We start from the raw sequence: 25,001 nt of genomic DNA, 5'->3' as shown, positions 1-25,001 counted from the left end.
CCAGGAGTGTACGTGAGATGCATTGCGTGGGCAATATGAATCCAGCAAATATAGCTCGTGACTTCAATAACAATGTCAATGAATATTTTTCGAACTGTAAGGCATCTGAAAATTCCTTAAGGGATCGAACGATTGTCGAACATTTATATGATTATTTCCTACATATGGTGATGATTGTCTGAAAATAAAAAATCAAACTACTCACTCGATGGAAGACTTGAACCAAGGACCTCTCGTTCGGCAGTTGTTCACTCTAACCACGCGACCACGGCGCTCCCGAGCTCAAACAATCCTTGATGTTACTTATCATGCGCATGGACTACTCAGTTTGTTTAATTTGATTATTTTTTTCATAGGTCCACACAACTTCTTCCTGTTTTCTCGATTGATATGTGTTCAGTTTTTCAAGGCCTATCCACTGTGCCAAGTTACAACTAAATCTGAGGAGGATGCGATGGGGAGGTTCCCTTGTTTGCTATGAAACAACTGCAGCAAAACGGAGCATCCTCGTTATCCATGTGATGGATAAGACGACTAATTCGCAACATAAATGTCAATGTAAGCATCAATTTCTATTGGAACATGCTTCCTGGACCAAATAACGTACGTTTCCTACGTCTTCAATGCGAATCATGTAGCAAATGTAATTTAAAGGACATAAAAATACCGAGTGAATTTACTAACATAATTATGAACCACTCACAAACATAAATCGATGGTCACATAGTTGTCAAAAGAGTTCTACAGTATTGCCATTGTCCACTAGACTAGCAGCAGGGAGAAAACGTTCGCTCAGATGTGCTGAGATATCTTGCACTGACGAAGCTCGCGCTTCGAAGACGCCACAGCATCGTCTGCCACCATTTCATGGGAAACGCAATATCCCAAGTGTACAGTCTTAGACATAAGAACTGACCGCCGGCCGGCCGCCACTGAGACGAAGTCCGAGTCGTTCACTCAACGTGGCCAATAAAACTGACCACCCCTGACAACTCTTAAGTCCGGCCACCTGCACAATCTGGCAACACTGTTAGATGCGGAAGTCTTAGGAGGAATTGTTGTTTACTTCCGACATGTTCTCGGATTGTGTGAGCCCACGGTCTAGTGACAGAGCGGTCGCCCTATTTGTGAGCACATTAGTCAAACTATGGCACCACCGTCCGGACAGTCTGACGAGTTTGTTAATAGAAGAACTAGCACCGCCCTCCCTGTTGCCACCTGTGCCGATACACCACGTCCCCTCCTCGCTCTTCTACATCTGTGTCTTTTACCTCCTGCAACGTGGACAACCCGATACGTCGTGGAGAGGAAGCCCCCTAACGTCAACTGGCGAGTAGTGTGGAGGACAATTCACCACGTAACACTGGACACTGACGTCAAGGCGATGTGGTATATCACTGTCAACGGTAAGCAGGTGACCAGATCAAGGCTACATGCGATCCACGTGGTAGACTCACCCACGTGCACGAGCTGTGGCGTTCAAGACGACGATGAACACCGTCTTAGCTGTGGCGAGTCGGCGGCAGTGTGACACTTAGTGAGGCAAATGTCAGCATACTTCCTTCGAGTAACGCCGAATCATATCGACCCCAAGACTATCTTATTCCCGGATAAGACGTATTACCCACGCACTAAAACTAATGCAATGACGTGGCTTCGTGGACATGCACTGCATTAATTGTTTCAAGACGGCACTAAGGGTACTTTAGACTTTTGGAAATATTTGCAAGAACGACATTTCAAGATCCTTCGTAACCCAAAGTACCGACAATATTTTTCCAATTATTTGTGGAGTGCGTTCCACGACCCTCTACGTAGCTGGAACATCGCGGGTAAGAGAAGCTAAAATTACAAGACGATGATAGAACACTACACGGTACAACGTGGAATCTACCTTGGTCATTACGAGAAGTCATACCTGGATGATACAGCAAATGGAGAGTTTCGTCGTGAACCCTCACACTATGTAGCAGTATTTGCTCCATTTCCTCTTTTTGTCCCCGGCGTGATAAAGGTTTTCGCAGTTTTTGTTTCCCATGTGGTGCAAGATGTAGCATTGGTTAATGGTGGTATGGATTCCACCCTTCAGTTTTGTTTCATGGTTTCCTTAGCCCTACACTTTGTTCTCTTTCTTTATGCCTTTTTCTCGAACCATTAGCATGTTTTTAGTTATGTGCGTCCCCAACTCGACGCAACGAGTGCACTTACTACTTTTCAGTTCCTTACTGTTAAAAAAAAAAAGAAGAAAAAAGGTGGTTATCTTCGTACATTCTAAACTTATGGTCGCCTGTTCACGTCCAATTGTTTTTTTTTTTGTTTTTTTTTTGTTTTTTTTTTTTTTTTAACCACACTTCGGTCTAAAGTTATGAGTCTGATTGAGCATCGAAGATAATTCGCTAAACATTCTACCCACCAGCAATAACAAGTATTCCAGAAACAACTCCACAGGACAGCTCGTGGATGCGTTGCGATCATAACAGCTTACGCTCGAGCGTTTCCACGCGCTGCAGCGGCTACCGGCCACCGGCCAGACGCCACCCGCCGCCTGAAATCCGGGGCCGCCCATGTGAACGCGGCGCCACGCTGTCGGTGTATGTATCAACTGTAATTTTCGAATTTGAAGTTCTACCTATCGACTTGCAGTTAAGCACTGGATTCTGCATACTTGACAATCATGAAATACAGTTAAGCATTGTAAAACTGAGTAGCAAGTGGAAGTAGGTGTAACATCTGCAACACAACGTTTACTTTTGGTATAACAGAGGGGTGAATGCAGAGGAGGCAGCTAGAATGATTTGAACTGTGTTTGGAGCGAGTGGTTTGGGAAAAATACGCCAGAAAAAGATATTCGTGTTTTAACAAAGATCGTTCTGGCATGAATGATTTTCCACATTAAGGAAGTCTCGACTACTGATATATGTGATAGATTACCATTTTACCATCATGCGACATTTGCATTCAACAGGCAAAGTTCAGAAGTCTGGTGTAGGAGTACTGCATTCTCTAATTCGAAACAACAAAAATCAACGGAGTGACTATTATTGAACGTCATCAGGTCACTCATCGAGCATTCCTATGCAGTACTGTTACTGGTGACGTGTTGTGATGCCTTTATCGTTAACTTCCTAATAAGAAATGAAAGGCTGAGGCCCACCGAAAGACGTAAACTCGAGGAAAGAGTAGTGTGAACATAATATCTCACATGTGATAAATCCAAAACGGTGTTTTGGGCTACGAATTCTGCCCCCAGGGTGTCTGCAACACAGATGGAGTTTGTTGCCAACAACTGAGACACCTTTCGGTCGCAGTGTAAGAAAATCGAGAAACAAAACTACATCACCTGTGCTACTGCATGATAACGCACTATGTTGATTTGAGAAACAATACTATCCAGGAGATTGATAGGAAAGTCGTCTCTCAGGCACTTGTATTGATAGAGAAGTCCTCTCTCAAGAACTTGTCCTTCTCGTCATATATTTGTAAAATTTTACCTTTCTTACTCTTGATCGATCAACCGTCAAGGCAATTCATTCTAGACGAAAATACTCTTAAAACTACTCTGGTTTAATGACATCGTTAGAACCAGTAGGTTTCTACAGGCGTAGAATTTGTAAACAACTTTAGCATTGTCATATCGTTTTAGATATCGTGAAAGAAAATTCTGCTGCTGATTAATTTCTCTTTGATAATTACTGTTGCGTTTAGTAAACTGATGGAAAATGCAATTAAAATATTCACTGTACTAATAGAAATTAAATTCAGCTTACTACAGAAACATCACGACGGCAGTCTATCTTAATAAAGCAGTAAGTTTCTGTGAGACGATTGAGCCTATTTTAACACGAATTAGTAGGATATTACCGACTTTTGACTTCGAAAAGATTTGTATTTATTTCATTTCCTGTACCATTCGTATGTATTATGAAAATGTGACATTTCATAGATAAAATTATGTATTCACAACAACAACAAAAATGTCGGCAGAAAACAAAAGTGGCATTATGAATCTGGCAGTACCGTTAGGTTTTCACTTTCACACTAAGAGTTACTCAAAGAAGCAAGACGAATTTTGCTCGAGCGTTGTCTTACGACTCCCTTATTAAGTTTTTATCTGCTTGCTCCCAAATAGAGAGCTTAAGTCTCCCATTAGTATTTTCACGTCATCTTGGTGAATTTTGCTAATCGTATTTTCGAGTGTGTTCCAGAATTTTCCGACATTTTCTGTGTTTTACTTATTTGCGATGTTGGTGGGGACACGTGCATTGATGAGTGTATATTTTTTACTTGGGCTCTGAATGACCATAGTCATAAGTCGCTTGTTGATGGGCCGGCCGCGGTGGCCGAGCGGTTCTTCAGTCCGGAACCGCGCGACTGCTACGGTCGAAGGTTCGAATCCAGCCTCGGGCATGAATGTGTGGGATGTCCTTAGGTTAGTTAGGTATAAGTAGTTCTAAGTTCTAGGGGACTGATGACCTCCACTGTGAAGTCCCATAGTGCTCAGAGTCATTGGAACCTTTTGATTGTTGATGGGTGTGATTTGTTTAACAGAGTTGATAGATCTGTGTTCGAGAAATTCAATGCCGAAGATTGGTACGCCTTTCGCTACCTTTTGTTGTATTTTGCTCTTGAAGATGCAATGGTTTCTCTAATGCAAGGTTTCATTGTCAGTTAGTCGTGGTTCTTGAAGAGCAAGGATGAGAATATTTTGTCGGTCGATTTCTTTTGTGAGATTATTTAGTTTTCGTGTTTGGATCAAGGTATCGATGTTTACTTTTAAATACATGTATTCTGTTTGTAGGGAAATTTACCAGAGATCTTCGATAGTCTCTGTCGTGCTAACCTGGGCTCCCCAGAATCCGAAAATGCAACTGCCGCCTGTCGACAGCCGGGTTGTGTACCACCTAGGACAAAGTTGACTTTGCTTGCATAGTTCATGTTTGCTTGTGTTTCATTGGTTGTGCTTGGGTGATACCAGGACCGGACAGGACCAGAGGATGTTGAAGCCTTTGAAAGCAAATATTTTCCACCAAGTTCATTGAGCTAACAGACGGTGACCAGAGAAGTGGTGATTTTCACTCAGACGTATCTGGATTTTGGGTTCAACGGATTGAGTAGCCGTTCAGGATTGTGTTAGTCTTTGGTTCACCCCCAGTATTTAATTTCCTCGGTACCACCCATATGGGGGAGGGTTTCCCCTATCCGCCACACGCGATTATTATTATTATTATTGTCATTATGTCTCAGCAAATCCGATATGGTGTATCTCCCCATCGCTGAAATGGATGTGTATTGTTCGATTCAGTATTTCCATCACATAAATCTGGGTTATAATTACGTTACATTGCTACTAGTAGACATATTTCTCACTTTTTCTTAGACTGTCGGTACCTGTTACTCCATCATAGGAATTTATGTACGGAGCATTGTTGCAATACAGACGTTCAAATTATCCGATTTCTGTAATTTCATTTCGATACCCGATCGTTCTAGTCGGATTCAGCCAGGCAGTCTTGATGTGGATATCCGACTACGACTCTAATCCTATGATAGACTGCGTAAACCACATTCTTAATCGGACTGTTGAATATAGAAGGTTCCTATTTTCTTGGGATTCAAATAGAGTGGACATTTCATCACTGGTTAATATTCTGATGACTAATGACATGATACCCGTTGCAAGAGCTCCATGGCACCTGAGAGTAGAGTCTCACGTTGGTTATTATAAGAACACGCAGGCAGTGATATCCGCTCACTGCAGTCAGAGCCAAGGTGATTTCTTTCTGTTTATGGTGAAGCATCTGCTGCAGTGTCCACGCTCAGCCAACATAAACAAATCGCGGCGGCAATGGGCACTGCTGATCGCTGCGCTTGTTGCAGGCCTCGACAACGAGAGCGCACTGTCTCTGCTAACGATACTATGGAGTTAATGCATCTTACTTAACGTAATATGCAGGACGTGGGTTGGCTGAAAATTCAGTTTGTAACTTCCCATCGCATTAACATACTTTACAGTCATATTTGATGCAATATTTATTGCCGGTTGTCTCTCTAATGTTAATAGTATTGATTCAGATTGTGCATGAACACGAAAACTCTCACACACACACACACACACACACACACACACACACACACACACACACACACACACACACACACAAAATCGCACACAGTCATTGATTCCAGTGAGGGTGACAACTACTGTGTGTTGAACAACACATGCACCAGTCAGTTCCTCAGTGTGCGTCGAGTGGATGAGTTATTTCAATTACCTTGCAATGCCAGAATTGTAAGGAGGAGCCTGAAAGTAAATGGACTTGTATCCTAAAGAGCTGCGACAAAGCAAAGCTTGACCGATTATCAGATAATTGTCCACATGGGTTTTGTGGACGTGTATACTTTTAGTAGCCGCGCGGGATTAGCCGAGAGGTCAGGGGCGTTGCAGTCATGGGCTGCGTGGCTGATCCCGGCGGAGGTTCGATGATGAGGATGATGGTTGGTTTGTGGGGCGCTCAACTGCGTGGTTATCAGCGCCCGTACAATTATCCAATCTTTGCTCAGTCCAATTTCGCCACTTTCCTGGATGATGATGAAATGATGAGGACAACACAAACACCCAGTCATCTCGAGGCAGGTGAAAATCCCTGACCCCGCCGGGAATCGAACCCGGGACCCCGGGCTCGGGAAGCGAGAACGCTACCGCGAGACCACGAGCGGCGGACGGGAGGTTCGAGTCCTCCCTCGGGCATGGGTGTGTGTGTTTGTCCTTAGGATAATTTAGGTTAAGTAGTGTGTAAGCTTAGGTACTGATGACCTTAGCAGTTAAGTCCCATACGATTTCACACACATTTGAACATTTGAACATTTGATCTGCTCCTGTAAATAAACTGTTATCTCGTTAGTTCATATATTTATATTGAAATAACGTATTTGTAATAAGCACATTGGACTATTATTTTCCACAGTGTTTAAGAATGCAGGCCCTGTCATAGATAAGTGATCTATATTTAACAGTCCGATTAAGAATGTGGTTTACAAAGTCTATCATAGGATTAGAGTCGTAGTCGGATATCCACATTAAGACTACCTGGCTGAATCAGATTAGAACGATATGGTATCGAAATGAAATTACAGAAATCGGATAATTTGAACGTCTGTATTGCAACAATGCTCCGTACATAGATTCCTATGATGGAGTAACAGGTAGCGACAGTCTAAGAAAAAGTGAGAAATATGTCTACTAGTAGCAATGTAACGTAATTATAACCCACATTTATGTGATGGAAATACTGAATCGAACAATACACATCCATTTCAGCGATGGGGAGATACACCATATCGAATTTGCTGAGACATAATGACAATAATAATAATAATAATAATAATCTCGTGTGACGGATAGAGGAAACCCTCCCCCATATGGGTGGTACCGAGGAAATCAAATACTAGGGGTGAACCAAATACTAACACAATCCTGAACGGCTACTCAATCCGTTGAACCCAAAATCCAGATACGTCTGAGTGAAAATCACCACTACTCTGGTCGCCGTCTGTTAGCTCAATGAACTTGGCTGAAAATATTTGCTTTCAAAGGCTTCAGCTTCCTCTGGTCCTGTCCGGTCCTGGTATCACCCAAGCACAACCAATGAAACACAAGCAAACATGAACTATGCAAGCAAAGTCAACTTTGTCCTAGGTGGTACACAAACCGGCTGTCGACAAGCGGCAGTTGCATTTTCGGATTCTGGGGAGTCCAGGTTAGCACGACAGAGAATATTGAAGATCTCTGGTAAATTTCCCTACAAACGGAAAACATGCATTTAAAAGTAAACATCGATACCTTGATCCAAACACGAAAACTAAATAATCTCACAAAAGAAATCGACCGACAAAATATTCTCATCCTTGCTCTTCAAGAACCACGACTAACTGACAATGAAACCTTGCATTAGAGAAACCATTGCATCTTCAAGAGCAGAATACAACAAAAGGTAGCGAAAGGCGTACCAATCTTCGGCACTGCATTTCTCGAACACAGATATATCAACTCTGTTAAAGAAATCACACCCATCAACAATCAAAAGGTTCCAATGATTCTGAGCACTATGGGACTTAACAGTGGAGGTCATCAGTCACCTAGAACTTAGAACTACTTATACTTAACTAACCTAAGGACATCCCACACATTCATGCCCGAGGCTGGACTCGAGCCTGCGACCGTAGCAGCCTCGCGGTTCCGGACTGCAGCGCCAGAACTGCACGGCCACCGCGGCCGGCCCGTCAACAAGCGACTTATGACTATGGTCATTCAGAGCCCAAGTAAAAAATATACACTCATCAATGCACGTGTTCCCACCAACATAGAAAATAAGAAAAACACCGAAAATGTCGGAAAATTCTGGAACACACTCGAAAATACGATGAGCAAAATTCAAAAGACGACATGAAAATAATAATGGGAGACTTCATCTCTCTATTTGGGACTGATAAAACCTGTAGAAAAATTATTGGTACAAATTCAACACACCAGAACGGTTAAACTAACGGCACACGTCTGACTGACATTTGCCAATTGAACCACAAAAGGATGTCTTCCCACTTTAGGAAAAAACCAGTTCCCTGGTAACATGCTTAGTAACCAGGTGCAAGCTGCTTTCGTTCTCCTTTCGAGACTTGCTGAAAGCCAGATTTTTAATTCTTTTGTAGCACAGCTACAAGCAGGCAGATAAAAACTTAATAAAGGAATCGTAAGACAACGCTCGAGCAAATTTCGTCTTGCTACTTTCAGTAACTCTTAGTGTGAGAGTGAAAACCTTACGGTACTGCCAGATTCATAATGCCACTTTTGTTTTCTGCCGACATTTTTGTTGTTGTTGTGAATACATAATTTTATCTATGAAATGTCACATTTTCATAATAATTACGAATGGTACAGAAAATGAAATAAATACTGATCTTATCGAAGTCAAAAGTCGGTAATATCCTACTAATTCGTGTTAAAATAGGCTCAATCGTCTCACAGAAACTTAATGCTTTATTAAGATAGACTGCCGTCGTGATGTTTCTGTAGTAAGCTGAATTTAATTTCTATTAGTACAGTGAATATTTTAATTGCATTTTCCATTAGTTTACTAAACGCAACAGTAATTATCAAAGAGAAATTAATCAGCAGCAGAATTTTCTTTCACGATATCTAAAACGATATGACAATGCTAAAGTTGTTTACAAATTCTACGCCTGTAGAAACCTACTGGTTCTAACGATGTCATTAAACCAGAGTAGTTTTAAGAGTATTTTCGTCTAGAAAAGAATTGCCTTGACGGTTGATCGATCAAGAGTAAGAAAGGTAAAATTTTACAAATATATGACGAGAGGGACAAGTTCTTGAGAGAGGAATTCTCTATCAATACGAGTGCCTGAGAGACGACTTTCCTATCAATCTCCTGGATAGTTTTGTTTCTCAAATCAACATAGTGCGTTATCATGCAGTAGCACAGGTGATGTAGTTTTGTTTCTCGATTTTCTTACACTGCGACCGAAAGGTGTCTCAGTTGTTGGCAACAAATTCCAGCTGTGTTGCACACACCCTGGGGGCAGAATTCGTAGCCCAAAACACCGTTTTGGATTTATCACATGTAAGATATTATGTTCACACTACTCTTTCCTCGAGTTTACGTCTTTCAGTGGGCCTCAGCCTTTCATTTCTTATTAGGAAGTTAACGATAAAGGCATCATAACACGTCACCAATAACAGTACTGCATAGGAATGCTCGATGAGTGACCTGATGACGTTCAATAATAGTCACTCCGTTGATTTTTGTTGTTTCGAATTAGAGAATGCAGTACTCCTACACCAGACTTCTGAACTTTGCCTGTTGAATGCAAATGTCGCATGATGGTAAAATGGTAATCTATCACATATATCAGTAGTCGAGACTTCCTTAATGTGGAAAATCATTCATGCCAGAACGATCTTTGTTAAAACACGAATATCTTTTTCTGGCGTATTTTTCCCAAACCACTCGCTCCAAACACAGTTCAAATCATTCTAGCTGCCTCCTCTGCATTCACCCCTCTGTTATACCAAAAGTAAACGTTGTGTTGCAGATGTTACACCTACTTCCACTTGCTACTCAGTTTTACAATGCTTAACTGTATTTCATGATTGTCAAGTATGCAGAATCCAGTGCTTAACTGCAAGTCGATAGGTAGAACTTCAAATTCGAAAATTACAGTTGATACATACACCGACAGCGTGGCGCCGCGTTCACATGGGCGGCCCCGGATTTCAGGCGGCGGGTGGCGTCTGGCCGGTGGCCGGTAGCCGCTGCAGCGCGTGGAAACGCTCGAGCGTAAGCTGTTATGATCGCAACGCATCCACGAGCTGTCCTGCGGAGTTGTTTCTGGAATACTTGTTATTGCTGGTGGGTAGAATGTTTAGCGAATTATCTTCGATGCTCAATCAGACTCATAACTTTAGACCGAAGTGTGGTAAAAAAAAAAAAAAAAAAAAAAAAAAACAATAAAAAGAAAACCAAAACAGTTGGACGCGAACAGGCGACCATAAGTTTAGAATGCACGAAGGTTACTACATTTTTTCTTCTTTTTTTTTTAACAGTAAGGAACTGAAAAGTAGTAAGTGCACTCGTTGCGTCGAGTTGGGGACGCACATAACGAAAAACATGCTAATGGTTGGAGAAAAAGGCATAAAGAAAGTGAACAAAGTGCGGGGCTAAGGAAACCATGAAACAAAACTGAAGGGTGGAATCCATACCACCATTAACCAGTGCTACATCTTGCACCACATGGGAAACAAAAACTGCGAAAACCTTTATCACGCCGGGGACAAAAAGAGGAAATGGAGCAAATACTGCTACATAGTGTGAGGGTTCACGACGCACTCTCCATTTGCTGTATCATCCAGGTATGACTTCTCGTAATGACCAAGGTAGATTCCACGTTGTACCGTGTAGTGTTCTATCATCGTCTTGTAATTTTAGCTTCTCTTACCCGCGATGTTCCAGCTACGTAGAGGGTCGTGGAACGCACTCCACAAATAATTGGAAAAATATTGTCGGTACTTTGGGTTACGAAGGATCTTGAAATGTCGTTCTTGCAAATATTTCCAAAAGTCTAAAGAACCCTTAGTGCCGTCTTGAAACAATTAATGCAGTGCATGTCCACGAAGCCACGTCATTGCATTAGTTTTAGTGCGTGGGTAATACGTCTTATCCGGGAATAAGATAGTCTTGGGGTCGATATGATTCGGCGTTACTCGAAGGAAGTATGCTGACATTTGCCTCACTAAGTGTCACACTGCCGCCGACTCGCCACAGCTAAGACGGTGTTCATCGTCGTCTTGAACGCCACAGCTCGTGCACGTGGGTGTGTCTACCACGTGGATCGCATGTAGCCTTGATCTGGTCACCTGCTTACCGTTGACAGTGATATACCACATCGCCTTGACGTCAGTGTCCATTGTTACGTGGTGAATTGTCCTCCACACTACTGGCCAGTTGACGTTAGGGGGCTTCCTCTCCACGACGTATCGGGTCGTCCATGTTGCAGGACCCGATAAACCGTCCTTGCCATCGCCAGTTGGGTCGCTGGTAAGGCAAGTCGAACGTAACTGTGTTCGACGTAAAAGACACAGATGTAGAAGAGCGAGGAGGGGACGTGGTGTATCGGCACAGGTGGCAACAGGGAGGGCGGTGCTAGTTCTTCTATTAACATACTCGTCAGACTGTCCGGACGGCAGTGCCATAGTTTGACTAATGTGCTCATAAATAGGGCGACCGCTCTGTCACTAGACCGTGGGCTCACACAATCCGAGAACATGTCGGAAGTAAACAACAATTCCTCCTAAGACTTCCGCATCTAACAGTGTTGCCAGATTGTGCAGATGGCCGGACTTAAGAGTTGTCAGGGGCGGTCAGTTTTATTGGCCACGTTGAGTGAATGACTCGGACTTCGTCTCTGTGGCGGCCGGCCGGCGGTCAGTTTTTATGTCTAAGACTGTACACTTGGGATATTGCGTTTCCCATGAAATGGTGGCAGATGATGCTGTGGCGTCTTCGAAGCGCGAGCTTCGTCAGTGCAAGATATCTCAGCACATCTGAGCGAACGTTTTCACCCTGCTGCTAGTCTAGTGGACAATGGCAATACTGTAGAACACTTTTGACAACTATGTGACCATCGATTTATGTTTGTGAGTGGTTCATAATTATGTTAGTAAATTCACTCGGTATTTTTATGTCCTTTAAATTACATTTGCTACATGATTCGCATTGAAGACGTAGGAAATATACGTTATTTGGTCCAGGAAGCATGTTCCAACAGAAATTGATGCTTACATTGACATTTATGTTGCGAATTAGTCGTCTTATCCATCACATGGATAACGAGGATGCTCCGTTTTGCTACAGTTGTTTCATAGCTAACAAGGGAACCTCCCCATCGCATCCTCCTCAGATTTAGTTGTAACTTGGCACAGTGGATAGGCCTTGAAAAACTGAACACATATCAATCGAGAAAACAGGAAGAAGTTGTGTGGACCTATGAAAAAAATAATCAAATTAAACAAACTGAGTAGTCCATGCGCATGATAAGTAACATCAAGGATTGTTTGAGCTCGGGAGCGCCGTGGACGCGTGGTTAGAGTGAACAGCTGCCGAACGAGAGGTCCTTGGTTCAAGTCTTCCCTCGAGTGAGTAGTTTGATTTTTTATTTTCAGACAATCATCACCATACGTAGGAAATAATCATACAAATGTTCGACAATCGTTCGATCCCTTAAGGAATTTTCAGATGCCTAACAGTTCGGAAAATATTCATTGACATTGTTACTGAAGTCACGAGCTATATTTGCTGGATTCATATTGCCCACGCAATGTATCTCACGTATTTAATGCACTCTCGTCCAAAGTAGTGAACAGTCAACTGCTGGCCAGGGAGCCTCGTTAGCAGGAATATTCACTCTTCCGTGCGCTGTAGTCGATTGACGTCATGTGTTTCGATGTTTGCTTAGGTGTAGCGTCATCATATTACGGCGCAGTTACCTCGCATCGGACGGACGGACGGACAGATAATAATTGTCTGAAAATAAAAATTAAACATCCGAGGGAAAATTTGAAGGAAGGACCTCTCGTTCCGCAGCTGCTTACGCTAACCACGGGATCACGGCGCTCCTGAGCTCACCCTATCCTTGATGTTGCTTATCTTGTGCATGGACTAGTCAGTTTGTTCATTTTGCTTATTTTTTTCATAGTTCCACACGACTTCTTCCTGTTTTCTCGATTTATCTGTGTTCAGTTTTTCAAGGCCTATCCACTGTGCCAACTTATAACTAAATCTGAGGGCGGTGCGATGGGGATGTTCCCCTGTTAGTGTTATTGTGTGTTGGTGGCGTTGCCAATTTACATAATGTGCATGTAACTCACAATAAATGCGTTGGATGCCTCCTGTGATCAGTTTACTTGAAAAACGTTTGTTGTCATAGTAATTTATGTAACTGGCTCTCCGACTTCCAATTTGACAATTTGTGGAAAACTTGTTTACCTCGTTAGTCCTAGTTTCAAACATTGTCTGACAGGAAACGTAGGCATGAAGGAGTCTGTAAAAGCAATTATTCGCTATTATAGCAAACTTTTGAATACACTGGACACATGAATTCTCTATATTGATTCTGAGAGATTTGTTATTTCTCTTGTTATTTAATGTCTCAATGTCATCCGTGAGAATAAAATTAAAGGCAGTTGGATTAGGTTCCTGATCTATAAACTGTGATTTAATATTCTGCGCTGCTAAATAAATTTTGAAGGTTATATTCTTTACGTAAAATAGAGTATCGGTTTCAGTCATAGGACTGACGATAAACTTCAGAAATACAATTACAGAAAAGTGGCATATCGATTACGGCTACTCACCATCAACAATAGTTGTTACCCATAGTTTCGTATTTGCTATTTTACCGTTGTTACCCTTTAGAGACCAACCTGATCTTTCCACAATGCCATTTTTGACTTGCTTCTTAATATGTCCTATAACTACAGATTTGTTGAAAATATTAACTGTTAAATACGCTATTCAAATGCTCAAATGGCTCTGAGCACTATGGGACTTAACATCTGTGGTCATCAGTCCCCTAGAACTTAGAACTACTTAACCCTAACTAACCTAAGGACATCACACACATCCATTCCCGAGGCAGGATTCGAACCTGCGACCGTAGCAGTCCCGCGGTTCCGGACTGAGAGCCTAGAACCGCTAGACCACCGCGGCCGGCCAAATACGCTATTCCTCAAATTAAAAACTTCCAGTTATTCTTCATGTCTTGAAACTTACTACCGTTGACTTTCACTGGAGAAAAGATACATAATAATAAAATGAAATCAAAGATTAGAATGTCAAAGCATAGTGTGAATGGTTAAAATGAAATGAACTAAAAACCATCTCCTTGTCTAAAACACGTTACTCTTCCAGAGATCTTCGGCACCTCTCAAAATTTTTTACACCTCTGATCTTCAGCCATATGTGGACAAATAGCGTGTCCCATGATGCAGCACTGTTTAGGCGTCACAAAATGAAGCCTCCAAAATCAGTCCACATTTCACTTACTGCGTTTCCTTGAAATTATATAAAATATACGTCTGTAAGTAAAAGAAAAGAAAAAAAAAGCTTGAAACAGCTGATGCAGCTGATTGGTGAAGAGCTGAAAAAAAAAACACCTTTGCTGATGCTGCTTAGTATCGCGTATAGCCTCCTTTGGGTTCCACAACACCTGGAAGTCTGTTGGGCATTGAGCCCACAACTCGAGCCACATAACTAGGAGATTCAAGTAACTCATTCCAAGCGTCATGAATCACATCAGAAAGCTGTCGGCGAGTCGACGGTGACTGACCCTTTTCTCGTATTACTCTGACCATTTCTGCCCAAATATTCTCAATGGGCTTCATGTCAGCTCCTTTAGGTGGCCATTCCATTATAGTAATATTACTATGGTCGTCGAACCACCTCTTAACCACACGTGCCATATGAATAGGCGAGCTATCTTGTTGGAACATGATCTGATCATCGCCAAATCTTTCTGCCACAGAAGGCAACATCACGTTCTCCAGAATTGATGTGTGATTGCGCGCATCGGAACTTCCTTCCACTTCCCACAGGAGCCCACACACTTCGGCCGATATCCATGCCCATACCGTCACCGACTGCCTGCCACTCCCTCGGCAACTGTAAATATATTTTCGATTATACCTAGCACCTTTAGGCCGGCAAACAAGTACTTTTTCGGTTGATGCCGTAGTGAAAACTTTTTCGTGCGTGAAAAACACTCGCCTCCAAATCTGGAGAGGTTTGTCGCCATTTTCAGTAGCAAAAGCAAGGCAAGCTTCTCTTTGGGAAACAGTCAAGGTCTCTTTCACAGCAGCGCTTCTTGCTCTCAGTCCACCTTCCCTTACACGACGAGTGACGGTCTTACTGCTAACATTGAGACCCAAAGTTTGCTGAATTTGTCGTGCGTTGACAAATGGGTGGTTCTCACTGAAACGGCGTATCTGCTGATCCTGAGATGCTGTTGTTTCGCGGCGACGGCCATGAGGCCTCCCATTCAGGTTACCTCTCTCGTCCTTTCGTCTGATCCACCTGGCTACCGTCGACTTGTGAAGACCCATAGTTCTTGCTATATAGCCATTTCAAAATCCCTGTGCATGAAGTGCTATTATAGCGCCCTTGTCTGCCTCAGCCAGATGGACCGTTTAGCGTTGACTGAATGATTCGTCGCGGTTAATATCGGCTGCGGAAACAGCGCTGGCAGGAAACAGACTGCCTCCTCCACGATGGCAGCCACAACGCAGTGGCCAAGTGCCAAGTATGTGTAACACGGAAATCGATGGCATAAACGAGAGATCGCAAGCCCGTACCCGTATCATTACATAGTGGAGTAACTTAGAATCTGTAATTTTTCTCAGAAGGGACTGGTCCACTCTTGACATGTCTTATCCTGATAAATGTTACATGAAATGAAATGTTTACGTTTTGCATATGCGGCAGGCCTAACGCAAGAAACATTTCTGAAATATCTGAGGTAACCTGAAGAACACTTCGTGAATTTTATCTGTAAAAGGTTGCCTTATAAGAAGGAAAACGTGTTTATCCCCGCTCGCCGTGTTTCCAAGTGGCGCAGTTTACTCTGAGGCATATATAATTCTCGCCGGGCGTAAGAAGCGACTCGACTAACGAGGGGAACTCGCCAGGTGTCATAGGCTGATTGTCCGGAAACTTTGCTCAGTGAAGGAGAGGAAAAAATAAGCGAACATGTGTTTCGGCTTATGTGCAGACACTCGACCGTTTCCGAGAAAACGACGGTCAAAGTTATCAACGCGCTGCTGCCCTAGTGTAGATACCTTCTGCAGCCGAGAACGCAATTGAAGCGGTGGCTCAATGGCTACCGTCGTTCCTATTTAACTTTGATTCCCGTGTTCGAGAACATATTGGTTTTTTTTATTTTTTTTTCCTGCCTCTCTATCAGAATTATCTACGAATGTTTCTTTCTAATTTATGTTGAAATAATGTTGTCATTATTCGCCAATTAACTTTATGTGTAATTAATGAATTAAAAAAATAATAAACGAATGAGACAAGCTGATCTAAAATCATCTGGTCTGCCTCATGTATCGTTATATCCAAATGGTTTATAAATGTTAATCTACATTCAGTTCCGATGATGGCTCCTTTAGTGTGTTGAAACCGGTTATCCAGTAGACAGTATTTAAGCGATCTTGGCTTCTGAATTATTTCTACAACAGAGTGATTTCCCCACTACGCACTGTGTGTTCCCTTTTTAACTTTTCTCTTTACACGGTAAATTAACTGACGAATAACGACAACAAGGTTTCAACATAAATTGGAATAAACATTCGTAGATAATTCAGAGAGTGAGGGGGGAAAAAAGGAAAAACTGGGTTTCGAACTCGCAGCGCAAAGTTCCGAAGTCGCTATGGCAGCCGCAGAGCCACCGCTTCGGTTGAATCCTTAACCGCTAAGAGGTATCTACACTATAGCAACAACGCATTGAAAACTTTGACCGTCGTTTTTTCAGAAGCGGTAGAGTGTAAGCAGATAAGCCGAGACACGTGTTCACTTATTTTGTCCCCTCTTTCACTGAGCGAAGTTTCAACAAGATCGGGGTGTGACACTTGCCGTGTCCCCTCGTAAGTGGCGTGCGTTGGGATTCAGTAGACAGCATGCGTCCACTTTCCTCGACTACTCATTGACATGTCTGGAAACTGTTTTTCATGTAGTGGCACTTTGCATTATGAGGGCTGGTTTTCCTGACAACGATCTACTTATGGACTTTGCTCCTAATTTACGTTACTGTGTAGTAGACCTACTGCAACTACTTAAACCGGAAATGTTTGTTTGTTTGGATACTCCGCTTCTTAGTTGCTACATTTTGCTAAAATATTTTCCTTTGTTTCAAAACGCCAAGTTAAGATAACCACTGCAACTTGGTAAGATCAGTAACAATTTAATACTTTGAAACAGTTATGTGTGGTGTACGAGGAGTGTACTCTGTTGAATGAGGAATACATTAAACACGAAAGCTGCGTCCAATAACAATAATTAACTTTCGGTTACATGACAAAACGTAAGTCGAAGCACTGTCAGTTCATCTCAGTACCCAGTGAAACTTAAACTGGAACGATCAAAAACATACTTTTGTGAGGAAGGCAAACGAATGACTGCGTTTTATTGGCCGCACATTAAGAAAACGCAACAGGCCAACTGAAAACACTGCCTACACTACGTTTGTCCGTCCACTGCTATGATATCCTTGACAGACTTGATTGACTGTGCACGCAAAAACGTCCAAAGAACGGTAGCACGATTTGTAATGTCACGAAATAGGGGAGAGAAGATCCCAGATTTGATAATCGAGTTGGGGTAACATTCATGAAAACATAAGCGTTTTTCGTTGCCACGAGATCTTTTCACGAAATTTCAATCACCACCATCGGTTCTGAATGCCAAAACATTATTTCCTAGGGAACTTACACAGGAAGAAACCACAGTAATAATGTAAAAGATTGAAGTGGTCCTTTTTCACGCATACTGTTAATGAATGGGACGGTAGAGAAATAATCCGAACCTTCTGCCAGGCACGTAAGTCCGGATTGGAAAGAAATCCTGTTCATGTAGTCATGTAGATGTAACAACGAAATTATGTTGTAATTACGACATGTGACTTTCATTTGATTTGAACATAGAAGTTGTTTGCTGTTTATTTACTTTTTGTTCATTAATTTCAGCCATATACGAACAACACCTAGGCGCGTCACATTGATATTTAAATAAAGCGTCATACATGGACCAATAACAATAAATTCTTACCTACTTGTTATAGTACTGCAGTACCTGCCAGCGTCTTCAGGAGTGGATATCGCATACGACGTTCCTAGGGTGTTTATAATTGGATATTGCTGACGACTTCGAACAAAGTTTGAATGTAGCTTCGTAAAAGTTCCGTGATCAAACGATCTGAGTTGCTGGCGAATACAGTTTATCCTCACTAGACAGTATATATTATCATTATACATGAGGTGAACAGGGTTTCGCCGGGTGCGGTGGCCGAGCGGTTCCAGGCGCTTCAGTCACGAACCGCACGGCTGCTTCAGTCGCAGGTTGGAATCCTACCTCGAGCATAGATGTCTGTGATGCCCTTAGGCTAGCTAGGTTTAAGTAGTTCTAGGTCTAGGGGCTGATGACCTAAGCAGTTAGGTCGCATAGTTCTTGAAGCCGTTTTTTGACCTTTCGCGTGAATTTTCTTTACATAAACGGTCATATCTTTAGATTGCGTTGACATAGAAGCTCACTTTTTTACACCACCAAGGGGCCGGTTACCGCAAGAAGTGCGATACATTTCCGCTTATTATGTCCTCCCGTTCTGGAGGTAAACGGGTTTTAAGGGTTGGGTAGACCGATAGACGGTCAAGAAAGTGAGACTAGTAGGGTTCCTTTTTTACCGGTTTAGGTGACGAAATCCTAACAACGAAAACAGCTACGACAGCTACTGAAGATGAGGACCGCATAAATGACACCCGCTACTCTTTATTCGAAATGTTCTAGTTGCAGTCGATACATCAGCATATTAATCATAGCTACGCTTTCGATCGAAATCACGTTTACAGGAATGCAAATAGAATCCATTTGCCTATACACGTGGTAATTCACATCCCAGTATTAATGCCACCGCGTTTTAGAAGTGCGAACATTCCCATTGCTAGCTAGCTTAAGAAACACTTCGGCTAATGAACGTTTTCTGGCTGTGGCGAGTTTAGTGGAGATTTCGAAACAGTGTAGAATACGTTTGGCAGCTATGTAGCCGTTTATTTCCTGGGGTGGTGCAGAATTATCCTACAAAATTTACTCTCTAATAACAGTATTTTGTTATTTCGATAAACAACCCGAATGATTGTCACATAAGCGGTGACATAAAGGAAGAAAATTCATGTTTTTGAGTCCAGAAAGCTCTATGCAATAGAAACTGCAGATTTTCATTGCGAAATTGCCGGCTTGTTCATGTCTGGGGTAATAATAGAGGGCTGTTTGCCTGGGTTGTCTGCTAGCATGGTGAAAGGAAGGTCTGGTTTGTTTTCGGTTCTAATGTCGGTGGAGGCAAGTAGAATATCAGTAAAGCAATTTTAAGAAATTCTCGCGCCCCCAATACGTTTTATCGCTACCTTTATTCTGTACTGGCGCCCTGTGGATGTCAATATGACACTCTTGTAGAATTTCATACATGTTACTGCCTCCTTTTTCCGCTTCTATCAATAATGGAATAGACTTAAGTGAGGCACTGAATGATTTTTAAGTGAATTTCGTTATGATTCTTCACGCATTGCTAAATTTGCACACTTTCATGGTAGGTCAGCAACGGTAATCCAGTATGAGTGGTCAGAACGTTGACACAGACCGTTTCGCGGCCGAATGCGGATAATATTTTGCTAATTCGTAACGGTCTGGGGTTCTTTGTCTTACTGAAACAGTTATGTTATCTGGATAAGTTGAAATTCATTTTTATTGGTCCGTTTCATACCAATTAGTGTTCTGTCTTATATTTACGTGTTGTATTTAACACACTAATCAGCATTAATATAGTCATACAAATTATTGAAAACAGTCTAAAATAGTTCAGATAGTTTGTCAATTTCACATCTGTGCATAGTGTGTTGGTAGCACTTCGTCGCCTTGCCTGTTATGCTGTGTAGCTGATTTAAAGCCGTGCGGATCAGCATAACGAAAAGGCGAGGGGTCTCGCTCGTTTTGTCCACGACTGTACAGTCTACCATATCTTCCGTGTCCAATGCTGCAAATGTAATTTATCCTTTACTTCGTCTACGTACAAAATTGTGTAATGCACGTATGGCCAAAATAACGTAATTTATCTTTTCGATCTTCATGTTGATTGGTGCATAGAGAATTCTAAATCGTGATGTTATTATACCAAAAACATTTTCTACAACATTGCGAGCATGTCATAATCTTTAGTTAAAAATTCTTCTGCCGTGATCTAATTCTCTTTGAGAAAAAGGTTCTAAGAAGTTATCTTTCAACGAAAAAGCTTCATCACCCAAAAACACAAAATTTAAATTCTTTATAATTTCATCATTACCTGGCAAATTCAAATGTTCGTTCTGCAGTGCATGAAAGAATTCTGTGTATTCAATTATTCCTCCATCAGACATTCTTCCATTTTCCCCCACATCAACAAATACGAATTCGTAATGTGCATTTACCAAAGCGAATAAAACGAAACTGTAGAAGTTCTTGTAGTTAAAGGAATGGGCTCCAGAGTGAGGTGGTGGCAGAATGCGTATGTGTTTTCCACCTATTGCTCCTCCGCAGTTTATAAATTGCCACTTTTCTTCAAATCCTTTCGCTATGTCTATCCATTCTTCTTTTGTTGTAGGAAACTGAAGCAAAACAAAAAACAGGAATTTAATATTTCTCCTCTTACAGGGAGAAGAAGAACAAACACAACCTACATGTATGTCTTTGCCGGAAATGCCAAAAAAAAAAAAAAAAAAAAAAGAAACAGAAGCGTAATATAGCATCGGCTACATTTGAGATGAAGCAAACGTGCACCAGTGCTTTACAGCAGATAAGATGAGATGATCAGAAGTAACATGAAGCTACAGGTATCAACGTGGCGAAGAAATTAGAACGGATGGAGCCCATACAAGAAATATATGCTGAATCATTAATTAATGTAGCGTTAACACGAGGTTTGCTGAAAACTTTAACTCCACACACTGATTTGTGTGATAATGACATCTGTAAAGTCAGGCTGTTGTCAGCACCATCCCAAGCTTCTACACCTATTTCTCCTTCACCTCCTTCTACATCAGCAGGGTCTCAAACTTCTGTTACAGATCAAGGCACTGTTTCCATTAACACTTATTATGATCAACATGGTCATTATATGACCAGAGATTAGTAACAGTGGTGGTTTTTTTCTAATTTTTTTAAACAATGGCTCCAGTATGTTTTTGTGAGTTTTGTACCATGTAATAATGAGCTACGGGTACTTCTGAAATAATAATTACTAACACATCGTCAATATTTTTAATTGCTTACCTTCATGACCTCTGGCCGGAGTGTTTCATAAAGTGCTTTGCATATCTCTGGAATTATATTTGACAACGACGGTGCAGAAATTCCTGTGGCAAATCGGAGAGTAGCTGTAAGGCGTTCTTCTACAGAAATGCTTTTTCTCATCAGTGTCCCTCCGGCTGATTTTCTCCTTGACGTTGTCCAGCAATGCATCAAATGATTCACTGTCCAGTCTTAAATAGTTTCGAAAGTCATCTGGATAATTCTCTCGTAGTACCTTAATCAAAGAAGTGCGATTGTGACTGTACCTGTATTCCTTAACCCAAGTTCCACATCTTTTTTTTATTTGTGGTCACGCGCATAGCTGCAATACCTACTGCTGTAGTAGCGAGAACAATACTTCTTCGTTCCTCTTTCGCACGAAACATGGCTGCAACTAGAGCACTCGCTGCGCACGCACCACGCAAGATTTTAGAACTGACGAAACTCCACGCGCCACGCTTGCGCGCGTACTTGCGCGCGGGTTTCACAGTTTACACGCAGACGCCTGCGCAGGGCACTCCTGAACGTGGACTTGAGCGCGCGCAAGAGCGTGTCCTTGAACTTCCCTCCACGCAACTGATCACCACAGTTGTGCGCGCGTTCAGGCGCGCGCGCAGATCCGCCGCGCTCAGTCGCGCGGTTAGGAGCTTCCGTGTGAGGGCCGCAATTCGCTCTGACACGTGCCACTATATGCAGCCAGCTGCAGACAGTGCGCTCGACAGCTGCCGCCAAGGCCTCTTCAACATCACAGACGAAACCCCCAGAGAACATGCCGAGTGCCCGCTGGTATTCTTTCCTGCCTTGCCGCCTATTTCCCTGAGGGGCTCCATCACCCGCCTAACACTGAATCTCCCAATGACCAGTACACTCACCCTCTGCACTTGTTCGGACTGGGCAAGAAAATCGTCCGCTGGCCCAAAAAGAGATGCATCCCGTGCTGGCTCAGAGTTATCATCAATACACGTCGTACCTTTTGCTAAGGCGTAGGGGAGCCAGCTGTGTGACCTGCTCCCTCTTTCGCCTTCTGTAAAGTGGCATGCCAACCCACTACTGTCTGTCACCCACTCTCGAGTGAGGGCGGACCGGTCAGGTGTTGCGAACCAGAAGATGCAGCGACATCGAGATTACCAGGGGATTCCAAAGGCACCAAAGATGTTGCAGGTCTCGTCCCCGGCACCCCAATGCCACCGTAACTTTGAACATTAGCCATGAAGCATTTCGACGGTAGCCAAAGCTGCTTCCAGCTGTCTGCGGACAGCAGTCAATTCTTCTTGTGTCAGCTCACAACAAGCACGCCTTAGGCATATCTTAGCGTGTAAAAATAGATATAAGACCTCAAATGGCACTACTGAGTTTGAAATGTACGCAAAACATAACGAGGAGAATAAACAAACGCTAAAAACTGCTCTGAGACGGCAAATTATTAAACAGAGGTAAATGCGTAGGTTGGAACTTAATAGTGGCAACACTGCTGTGGGGACACTATGCAATGGAATCTACTATTGTCGCTCATAGCACACGTTGTTGACATACCTACTTTACCTTCGAGCAAATGGACTCGCCCGTCCCACGTCACCGGCATGTTCACAATCGAGGAAAACACTTGTGAGCGAGTTGTCTAACGTAACGGTGTCACTATGTTTTCAAAACAGGAACAACGGAGCTGGATCAAGATTGAATGTGCCAGAGGTCGTACAGCACGACAGTGTCATCAACCATCAGCTTTGCGAAAGAAGCGGCGACACTTTCTGCGCAACCCACCCTTCATTTTGCACGACAATGCGTGGGCGATACAGCGCAAGCTTTGGCTACTCTGTTCGGTCGATAGGACTGGGAAGTACTGTACCATCCACCATACTCCCCGGACTTAGGTCCTTGTGACTTTGATTTGATTCCGAAGATGAAGGAACCACTTGGTAACATTCGCTTCAGAACTGTTCCGGACATTCGACAGGCAGCAAACAGCTCCATTCGCACCTCCAACAGAACAGACTCTGCTAAAGGTATACTACGCCTTCCACATTGCTGGCAGCGGGTTCTACACAACGCTGGTGCCTACTCTGAAGGACAGCTCAAAAATGGTTCAAATGGCTCTGAGCACTATGGGACTTAACTTCTGAGGTCATCAGTCCCCTAGAACTCAGAACTACTTAAACCTAACTAACCTAAGGACATCACACACATCCATGCCCGAGGCAGGATTCGAACCTGCGACCGTAGCGGTCGCGCGGTTCCAGACTGAAGCGCCTAGAACGGCTCGGCCACTCCGGCCGGCTGAAGGACAGCAACAGGTGAAAACATGTAACTGTTTTGTATTGGTTGTGAATGAATAGCTGCCACTATCTAAGTTCCAAACCTCGTATCTCTACTGAAGTGGATGTATCTACAGTTACCTGTTACTAGAAACTCTGCTTACCCCAAAGCTACTGCAGGAGATAAGTATGCAAACTAAAATACACTGATCTAAACTGTATGTTATGTACCAGCACGAGATTTAAACTTATTGGCTTGTCGTGACGGTCTGACGGCGGGAAATTTACACTAGGAAGCCGCTTTGCACAGGGATATGCACGCAAAAACAAAAACTTGCATTCATCTGCTAATACACAGGTACAGTTCACTAATTTTCATAAGCACATTAAAAAAACAGCAAGTAAACTAAATTACTGTGTACCAGGCAATCGCTGCTGCTGCTACCGCTGCTGACGCGTTCGCTCGGCTCGGCGTCTGCCGGTGCACTCGTAATATACCCCATAGTATCGTGTCGAACCTCCTTTCACCCAGTGTAGTTCAGCAACTCGATGTGGCATGGACTCAACAAGTCACTGGACGTCCAATGCAGAAATATTCAGCCATGTTGCCTCTATAGCTGTCCATAATTGCGGAAGTGTTGCCGGCGCAGGATGTTGTGCACGAACTGACCTCTCGCTTACGCTCCATAAATGTTATATGGAACTGCAGTTGGGCGTTTTGGGCGTCAAATTATTCGCTCGAACTGCCCAGAATGAGCTGCAAACCAATCGCGAGCAATCGTGGCCCCGTGACATGACATCGTTGTTTGAGAACATGTAGTGCACGAATCGCGGCAAATGCCCTCCAAGTGTCAGAACGTAACCATTTCCAGTCAGGGGTCATTTAGTTGGACGAGAGGACGCAGTCCATCCCATGCGAACACAGCCCACACCATTATGGAGCCACCACCAGCTTGCACAGTGCCTTGTAAACTTGGTTCAATGGTTTCGTGGGGTCTGCACCACACTCGAACCCTACCATCAGCTCTTAACAACTGAAAATGGGTCTCGTCCGACCAGGCCATGGTTTTACTGTCGCCTAGAGTTCAACCAATAT

This window comes from Schistocerca americana, chromosome X (genome assembly GCF_021461395.2).
Source record: "Schistocerca americana isolate TAMUIC-IGC-003095 chromosome X, iqSchAmer2.1, whole genome shotgun sequence".
Classification (NCBI taxonomy): Eukaryota; Metazoa; Arthropoda; class Insecta; order Orthoptera; family Acrididae; genus Schistocerca; species Schistocerca americana.
This window is presented reverse-complemented; position numbering follows the sequence as displayed.